Below are 10,000 nucleotides of genomic sequence, written 5' to 3'. Positions count from 1 at the left end.
TCACTGGGACTTCACCAGAGCAGTCTAGAACCAATATGCATATTTTTCCTGCCAAACTTCAAAACTGTATGCCACCTTTGTAATAAGAACCAGATTCTTTTAGTACCAAAGTGAGGTTGCAGCTTTTTTCATTTTGTCAAAGTATATCAGTTCATGAACAGACAATTTATTTTTCCTCTAGGTTCGTAGTTCATTGACTCATTGGCATATGAAATGTGTGGTGTCTATACCACAGTAAGGAACTGCAAAACTTTTCATGTAGATATCATTGATATATACATTGATATGTATATATCAATCATATATATCAATGGAACTGCTTCATGTATATATCAGACAAAAAAAAAAAAAAATCCAAAAAAGAAATGGTGCCTAAGCAACCTTCTTTTTCAGTAGTTTATGGAGAATATTTATAAGTTTAAATAACCATAAAACTGCCATTATGATCATAAGATGATTACCTGTCAGCAAAAGCATCTATCTTAATACTAAATCCATGATCTTGAGTAGCCAAGGATCTAGGAAAATTGGAGACACATTCGTGTCAGTAGTTTGATCTGAAGCTTCTTCTTTTTACTCACTTTTTTTCAACATAGAGATAAGATGTGTGGTAATTGTCAATTGCAATTATTACTCAATAATAATTTATTGAACATGGTTAGACCACTTGTCTTTAAGGAAAAGAAGAATTTACTAAGAAAGGCATCATCTTCAGTAGAAGGGCATAACCTCCTCTTTTACCAGTTGAGGAAGTATTTTTTACAGATGTGAAAACATCTGCCTTTTTATTATGAAATTTTAATTCTGTAGCTTTATGCAGTTGCTTAGAACTTTGTATTTTACATATCTTGTCTAAATGATTACTTAATCATTTTGCAGGAGAATTTGTTGTTTCTGGGATGCAACATTGTAAGTCTGGCAAGTTGTACAGAGTGCAAGAATAACTTAAACTGCTAAAAAGTTCTTTACCCTATGATTTACATAGTCAAAGGCAAGAGAACTATGCAAAGGTAATCTCAGTTTTATAGCTATGACACACATATTACAGCCAAAAATAGTACTTAGTCTTTCTTTGAATACTTGTATCTTACAGGCTGTAATTCAGCTCACACAAGACTGTTAAGAAAAATGGAAGTTTCAGATCTGAACTTGCCATCATATGATACAGCAATTTTAGTCACAATAATTTTAAATTATCTGATTAGAGAATGAGTGATTTGAAGTGTAAATGGCTCAACTGTCAATGCATTGATGAAAAAATGGGCCACAATGGTTTTGTAGAAGATCTTTTGATGATCATAACATCATAAAGTAGTATGGACAGGTGCCAGAGGTCCACCAAATTCAGTAAGCAGTCCAACAAACAACCCAAAACCTGTGCTACTAGGAGTTGTGACGGTGAAATCACACACTCTAAATATCAATATGAGGTAGACAGAGTCTTGTAGTAATTGTATTGAATTATCTCTTGAAAGAGAGCTAATGAAGAATATAAGCATATAAGAAGAGAATTAACTATGGTTAAAGTCTTTCTTTTAAAATTTAAGACATATCAAAGAAATGCAGCTTTGATAAAAATGTGTGTACTGTTAAAGAATTTCAAATGGATTTGTACTTAAATTTATTATGTGTTACAAGACTCATAAAGTGTATTGTCTCTTATTAGACTCATCAATCTTAAGTTTAAAAAAAGGATTTTTGAGCAAACACAACCTTCATTAGGTCACCATTCAGAAGCTGCACTGAATCTAAAAGTGGAATTGTAGCTAGGCAACGACAGTGTTTTGTGGTGGTCAGTGCATGCCTAAGGTCACAAGTGATAACATTTATTTTATCATATAGTCTGAAGCAGAAAAGTTGTTCTGATTTTATATTAATAAATTGGTATCACTAGTAAAGATCTGGAATTTGTTGCACATAAACCACAAATCTAGTGTTTCTAATAAAATACAAATTCTGAAATCTTCTTTACTGATTTGGAAATATAGCAATATATGTTACTATGTTCTGCCATTTCCTATAGTGAGTCAACAGTGGGTTCGATGTAGAACTAAACATCCCATCCCACTGCTTCACTTTTTCTACTGGAGAAGAGAGAAGCTGACTCTGAACCCATGCTTAACTCCAGCTCCAAAATGGAATCCTGATAGCCTTCCAATAAGAGTGCTATGTCTAAAAGACACGGATAGGAGGTATTTAGAGTGCTGGGAGTTGAGATGTAAACCCGCTCCAGCAGAACTGTCCCTCTCTTCTTAATGAAGGGAACAGAGGTTTTGATAAATGGCAAGGTAGCAATTTTCTGCTCTTTCTATCAATTTTGAACATGAAATAAGAACGTGGGTGTTGATTGTTGTAGCTAGGGATAATAGCATTTTTAGGACCATTCTTCTTAAGGGGACTTATTAAGTCATAGACAGTAACTTAGGTTATACTTGTTTCTGCAATGCAAATTAACCCCATAGGATTACAAGGGGTTATTTCAACTCAATGAATTGCACACACCAGTATATTTTATTTATGTACAAAACAAATTAAACTGGTAGCCTTGAAGAAAAGAACACAATTCTACAGTTTTATTACTTGATGATCCTGTCTGCCAGCTAAGGAAGGAGGAAAAAAACCTCCAGTATATTCTGTTTATGTTCGCTCATGGAAAATAATAATCTATGTAGATGAATGATTTATCTGTCATATTTTCTAGCACTGCAGTCCCAGTGCTGGTAGTTAGATCATAACAAGTTTGTTAGTTGAGTCTTGTGTATGTGACATATGAAATGCAAAACTGTCTAGTCATCCACCAGTATTCTGTGTTTCCACAGTCTTTCTTTAAGTATTTCCAGTCAGCCAAAATTTTCTATTATCAAAAATCAGTTAACTGCATGATTTACTCAGGTTGATTTCAGTAGCTTAAATTTCCCAGAAAAATGTGTCCCTAAGAGGAATGAATGGTTAAATTAGCTGAAATAGCACTTTTGAGAAACCGGTGTGATTTGAATACACATTTTACTTAGATGTTAATAGCTGTGCAGACCTATGCTTTGTTAATAGAAATCAAAATCATTATTAAAATCTTCTTTAAATTTGTTTAATTTGCCTTTGGCTTTTTAGCTGGAACGTGCCCCCTGTCTTTGTTAAGGTATATTGCTTTTTTTTTTGAGCAACGGTGGTCAAAAGCTGTTATTACTGTTTGATCATGTCAGAGATTAGGGCAGTCGCAAACCATTTTGCATGTCAGCAAGCACAGGGATGTTCTAGTGCTGGTAAGTAGTATCTTAATAAATACATCATTTTTAAGTAGGTAATGGTACAGAGTAGTCAAATAAGAATTTTAAAGTTTACCATTTTGGAAGTTTGGGATTTTTCACAGGAAGCTTGATGTGATAACAGACTTCATATAGATAGTAGAAAAAAGAAACAAAATGGGACAAAAAAGCAGAGGGTATTTTAAAGAAAAAAAATCAATCATCCTTTCTTGCCTAAAATCATAAAAGAATCTACAAATGAGTGTCTCAGGACTGTTTGCCCAACAGGTACAAAAAGGTTGGTTTTTTTTTCAGGGGTCCTAATCCAATCTAGTTGCAAGTCAACAACCCAGTTTTGTAAGAGGAGATGAGCAGATTTTGCAGTGTCAAAGTGTATTTGAATAAAGATCTGCACTGGTAGTTCCCTCTCAGAATTACAATGGTCATAGAAACATAGGTTCTTGCTCAGGTTGATGGTAGGTTTTGATACAGATATCAATGGAAGCTCAAGTGGGCTGTTCATATAGCATGACTTCGATCTGATAGAAATGGATTCTGTTAATCTTCTGGATTAGAAGATTAAGAAGGCAGAAGATTGGCTAGAAGTCTTTGATTCTTTTTCCACTAAAAACTTAAAATTCCTCCTGATTTAACAGAGAAAATAATGGAAATCTGTAAATATCTAAACTTGTAAATATCTAAATCAGTTAAAAATCCAAGTTTAACCGATAGGTAGCAAAGACTTCTTCTTGATAAGCATTTATTGTTTAACACTGATTTTTAACCTCATCTACAGTAAGATTCACACAGGTAAAGATAGTTTCTGTTCGGAAATTAATTGCCGATTTCAACCTGTATGTTTGAAGTGGCATATCTCAGCTCAGAATAAAATTTATTAATCGAAATAAGAAACATTAGAATCAACACATTTTTTTACCAACGAGAAACAAGCATATTTATTCTGGTTGCATAAAATTCTGGACTTCTGGAGACGATGAAGTCATTGAAGGCAGTTTCGGCCTCCCCTTGGTTTCTGAAGCGTCTCCCGCACAGGAAGTTGTCGAGATGCTTGAAGAAGTGATAGTCGGTGGGCGACAGGTCTGGTGAGTACAGTGGATGAGGCAGAGTTTTGTAGCCCAGCCCGTTCAGCCGTTGCAGCGGCAAAAGTGCAAAGTGTGGCCGCGCGTTATTGTGGAGAAGGATTGAACCCTTTCTGTTGACCTGTGCTGGAAGCAGCCGTTGAAGTTTCTGGCGCATTTAATTGATTTGCTGGACGTACTTCGCCGCTGTGATTGTTTCACCCGGATTCAGGAAGCTGTGATGGATTAAACCAGCAGCAGACCACCAAACAGTCAGTATGACCTTCTTTTGGTGCAGATTCGGCTTTGGGAAGTGATGTGGAGCTTCGTCGTGGCCCAACCACTGAGGCAAAAGTCACCGGTTATCATAGAGCATCCATTTCTCATCACATGTCACAATACAGTCGAGAAACGGGTCATTCTGGTTGTGAAATAGAAATGTCGATGACTCTTCAAAACAGTGATTTCTGTGATTCTCATTCAATTCGTGCAGCACCCATTTGTCGATCTTCTTTGACTTTCCAATCTTCTTCAGATGCTCAGAAACAGTTGGTATGCTTACCCCGAGTTCTTTTGCAAGTTCTCAAACAGTAGTGCTTGTATCTGCTTCCACCAAAGCCTTCAATTCATCATCGTCAATAGCAGAAGGACGTCCGTGACCTTCTTGATCTTCAAGGTCGAAATCGCCATGTAGAAATTTTTGGAACCGAATTCACACTGTCCGTTCATTAACACTTCCCTAGCCATATACCTGATGGATGTTTTGAGCAGCTTGCGCTGCATTACGTCCAAGAACTCGTAGATCTGTCGAAATTGCTGTTTTGACATTTGAACTTCAAACCTCCAAAATTTGTCAAAACCGCAGTTTATAATTTAATTATACAGCGTGAAAGTTCATAACATGAGTTTTTCAAAAATATATAACAGTACGCCAGTCAAGAAGGTACTATTCCTGAAACATGTACAATGAAAATCACATTACAAAATGGAAATTAATTTCCGAAGAGCCTATAATCTGCAAAGTACTTAACAGAAGATCAGGACCATGATACCTATTTCACTGTTTTGTCTGCCTTCGTTTTTTCAGAACATCTTTTAGTTATTGTAGAATAGGAAGACTGTATCACCCCACCCCAAAAATCTATACAGCCTCATTATCTTCAGCAGAAACTTAGCTTTTAAGTAGTTACAATAATTACACACACACACACACACACACACACACACTTCTTTAATATTTTGCATGTTGGTTTTATATAAATCTAAATGTACTTTATTCTACAAAGAGAGTTAAAAGCACAAGGATTTTCCAGAAATAAAGCTGAAGGGTTTTACTCTGTTGCGAAGACCACCATTAATAGTTACCCTTATGCAGAAACATGTACTGATATTCAGTTCTCTTCTTATCATTCCTAAGAGCTTTTCACACTTCAGTTTCCACAAATGCAATTGTTTTGGTGCAATAAGGTTTAGAAAACCACTGTTGCATAGTGATATTCTTCTGCAGTGGACAATACCTATTTTTTAAAAACATGCTGGATTACAAAACCTGCCACAAATACGGGGAAATGTTATATTTTGGATTTTTTAAGCCAATATTTAAAAATTCCGGAGATTCCTCAATTTAACACAGATGTTCAACATATGTTTTTAAGTTTATTAGGTTACGTATTTCAGCTGTAATAGTGATTTAGACTGTAGTCCTGTAATGAGGTTTAATCCAGTTGAATTATAAACTTGGAGCGTGCCAACTGTCTTAGAAACCTACATTTACATTATAAATTTACAACAGTAGAGCATGCACACCATAAATAATTCTGCACACCAACAACCTGAATAACAAAAAATTTACTGTTAATTGAAATATGAAATCAAAGTATCACAGAATAGTTTCATGTGACAAAATTTTGTTATTCACCTTAGAAAAATTTTAAGGGATTTCTAAGTAGCAAATTAAATAGGTGCAGAAAAATTGAAATTTATAATTACTGTCCATTCAATAAGGATACTTTAGTTCACAATGTGTAATTGCTTGTTATTTGTAATTACAAGAAAAGGTCAAGTCAAAGTCAAATTTAGCATAAATAAAGTGTAAGTGTATTTTCTCTCATGATAAATGTAAACTTGAATGTAGTGTTATTTGATCTATAATATTGACACTTGGAATGTATGGTATTAGTATATGCTCACAGGAAATCTGTAGGCTGACCCATACCTACTTACTTTTTCTTAATAATTGAAATTTAATAAGCTGCATCTGTACTGAATGATAGCAAAAAATTATTTTACCCTGAAATGAAGAATCATGTTGTGATTTTGACATTTTGGATGCTTTAAATCCAGTTTATGTTCTTTATATAATTTTTTTTCTATGTATTCTGTTTTCTATGTATTATATTAGTTCCTTACATAGTACTCTTTAAAACAGGTACATTTGCCACTTGAGCACAGCAATTACCTTCCCTTAGGGATTTAATCACAAGCGTGTTTAGTATCTGACCACTTGGTCTGAATATTTTAATATATTTAAAATCTATAAATAATTTAATCATGCAACAAATATTATCATTTGTATATCTCTGTGTATATAGGCATTGGAGTTTCCAGGACAGTTAGACTTCAGAACCTTCTACCTGTATGTTATGTATGGTCCGAGAAAGCTCCTTAATTTTAACACTGAAAACCATTTAATACTAATCTTTTACATCCACAGCACTCTGATTTTTTTTCTCCTTCTGACTGCCAGAGTGTATTTTCATATCCTGTATTCTGACCTGTTTTCTCTAAAACCTCTTCTAATCTAGGACTGCTTAAACCTGTTGCAATATAGCAAATTATATTGCTTACATCAGCACAGCCATTTCCAAATAAAAATATAAATATTATCCAATACAAATATACTACTAGTTTTACACATTGAACTGAAAACAGTTTATTATGTTATATAAATAATATCTTTTTTATAGCTGGATACCTGAGATCTAGTGGTTAGGTTTTGTTTATTGTGATGTTGGTGATTTGCTATCCATTGCAGATAACCATTACCTGTATTAATACAATATTTTTGTCTTGGGTCTAAAATTGTGCATTATAATTCTAGTGGGAAGAAAAGCAAAGGACTTTGGAAGCTTGTTTGATTTATTCTGAATTTATTTAAAAGCAATATTTCAAATTTTCATATAATGATGCGAGATAGAAAGTTGTAACTTATTCCTTTGATGTAAGTACATATAAATCCAACTATCTATTGCACCATTCTTCTATAATTATTTTTGCTCTCAGCTGATTTCTTGCCCACAAATCTCCTGCAGGTTGTCTAAGAGGACCGGATTGGTGATCAAATTTACAAGACCATTATAATGTGTGTGTGGAGTGTTGAGATTTTTTGTTAACATCAGTGGTAGTGCCGCTATTATGCTACCTGTATTCTTGATCAGTGATCTGAAAAATACATTTGTTTTGAAAAAGATACTCCTGAACTTTCATTGACCATAGAGTTTTCCATAATCTTTTCATTCATCTGGGCTTTGGAGACTCAAGACTAAGATAATGCTGTCTTCCATAACAGCAATGAAAACACCTGGCAGAGTATTTGTAATTCTAATCAGTTTTTAAACTATTGGCCTTCATTACACAGCCCACAGAGTGCTTGTGGCCCACAACATGTATAATTGTAACTCACCATAAATTAGTTGCATGGCCTCTATAATTTAGTGTTGCAGAAGCTATTGTTTATCCCAAAGAACATTGTTCTTGTGAAAAGATGAGTTACTTCTAATATGTATACTAATTACTGAAAATTATTGTATGACAATTGGATGTCCTCAACCAGTCATAACAAAGAAATACTGTCAAGTTGTCAGCTAATAAACCTACTCCTTGAAGCTGAGGCACTGGCAGTAAGTAGGCTTATGTTTTGAATAGAGGTTGAATTTCTCTAAAGCTGTATTTTACTTTTCTGTTTCAGTTCCCTTCTCTGATCTAGTGCATTGTGTATGAAAATGAGTATGGATTATAAGAACTTCTGCTCATTTTAAAATATTCGTGTACCTGTATTGAGTAAATATTTGAAGTTAATACTTACTATAATTTATTTCTCTTATAAGCACTGTCAGTAAGAACTGAAAAGATTGTCACCTGTCCCTAATGGCAGATTTTCTTCAGTTTGAGAGATTTCTCAGGTTGCATAAATCTCCCTAGCAACAGAAGATATTTTCAGCTGTGGTGGGGATAATTATTAAACACTTCTGCTTTACAAATGTATGCATGACCACTCTGTGCTACCACAGATGTGACAAAGTACTTCAGAGTATAAATCTGATATATTTTTTTATGATTGATGTCAGTCAGATAGAGGTTTCTTTATTGAATGTCTTACAGATTTGTACATGTAATTAAGAAAAAATACTAATTTTTAAATAGAAATGAAAGTAGTTTCAGTTTGCTGTACCAATTAGCTTTGAAGGTTTTGCTGCAGAATGTAGATTTGGTTTATGGGTAGGTGCAATAGGCTGTTATAAATGTTCTAACTATTGATTGGAGAAAGGGATAGCAAAGCTGCTCTTTTGACTTTAGCAAAGTTTGCCCAGAAGGCTTAAGAGAGAATGAGAGTTATCTGTAATTTTTTGAAAACCAAATTATAACTTCATTTTTCAATTTTGAACTGTGGCATTTCTCTAGTATACTAATGCAGTGGTGGCCAACCTAAGAGAGGGAGTGAGTCAGTTTGTTGAGAGGGATACTGAGTTCCCAGCCTGCTATGTCCATAAATGTATTCATTTGGGAATAAAATTCAGAATGCCTATTGTATCAATGTGTATTCATCAGCCATCTGATGTGAGGTCTCTGACTTTGAACCATCATGATGTATTTGTGGTGATGGGATAGGAGACTGACTGTGAGGCTGCTGGGAAGTAGCAGGGATAGTCTGTCAGATCACTTCATGACACCTACATCCCTACAGTTAAGGAGCATATGAAGCAAGTGTTAGGAAGTGTCATGTTGCCAGAGTGATGCTAAAACATCTTTGCAGTTAAGAAGGAGGATGTGAACCCCCAGGCTTAAAATCATAGACTCATTCAGTTTTGAAAAGACCTTGGGATGTCTGCAGTCCAACCTCCTGCTCAAAATTGGTCAGCACTGAATTCAAACAAATTCACTTCTCCCTGGACCTTGTTTTTTTCTACATCTTTATGAATGTCAATTTGTAACTCAAAAAACCCCAGTCTTCCATATTTTTTTTTATGCCACAGGGCAATGTGCATTGCATATGATTGAATATGATTGAATATGAAATCCCAAGAACGTTAACTTTTGTTAATTTTTGTTACTTATGTTGTCATATAGCTGGATTGATCTGGAGATGCTAAAACTTTACTTAATTTAGAGTAGCGTAGATGTTTCAAAGGCTATCTTGAGCATTATATAGGCACTTGCGTATTATGCTGTGTATAACTCCAAATAAATAAAATTAAAATAATGGATTCCAGCTGCTCGCTCCAGAACATTTGGCTTCCACAAAAGTTCAGGGCACAGTTTGTGAATGAGGGTGTATATTCCAGAGAAAGACCACTCCAGAGAAAGCCTTAAATAGTTTTCCATTTGATATTTGTTGCCTTAATAAATATCACAAAGCCTTCAACCCTTAGAACATATTATTTTTGTTGTTTTTTTTTTTTT

The 10,000-nt window shown here is 34.5% G+C and overlaps 1 protein-coding gene and 1 pseudogene across 1 annotated transcript in view; one reads left to right on the top strand and one right to left on the bottom strand.

Annotated features, from left to right (window-relative positions):
* CCDC178 (coiled-coil domain containing 178) overlaps window positions 1-10,000 on the top strand; it is a 113,888-nt gene that overhangs the window by 66,730 nt on the left and 37,158 nt on the right.
* On the bottom strand, window positions 4,677-5,149 carry LOC113476888 (annotated as a pseudogene).

This window comes from Athene cunicularia (genome assembly GCF_003259725.1).
Source record: "Athene cunicularia isolate RWA chromosome 2 unlocalized genomic scaffold, athCun1 chr2_part1, whole genome shotgun sequence".
NCBI lineage: Eukaryota > Metazoa > Chordata > Aves > Strigiformes > Strigidae > Athene > Athene cunicularia.
Note: the sequence above shows the minus strand (reverse complement) of the source record. Positions and strands in the feature narration are given on the sequence as shown.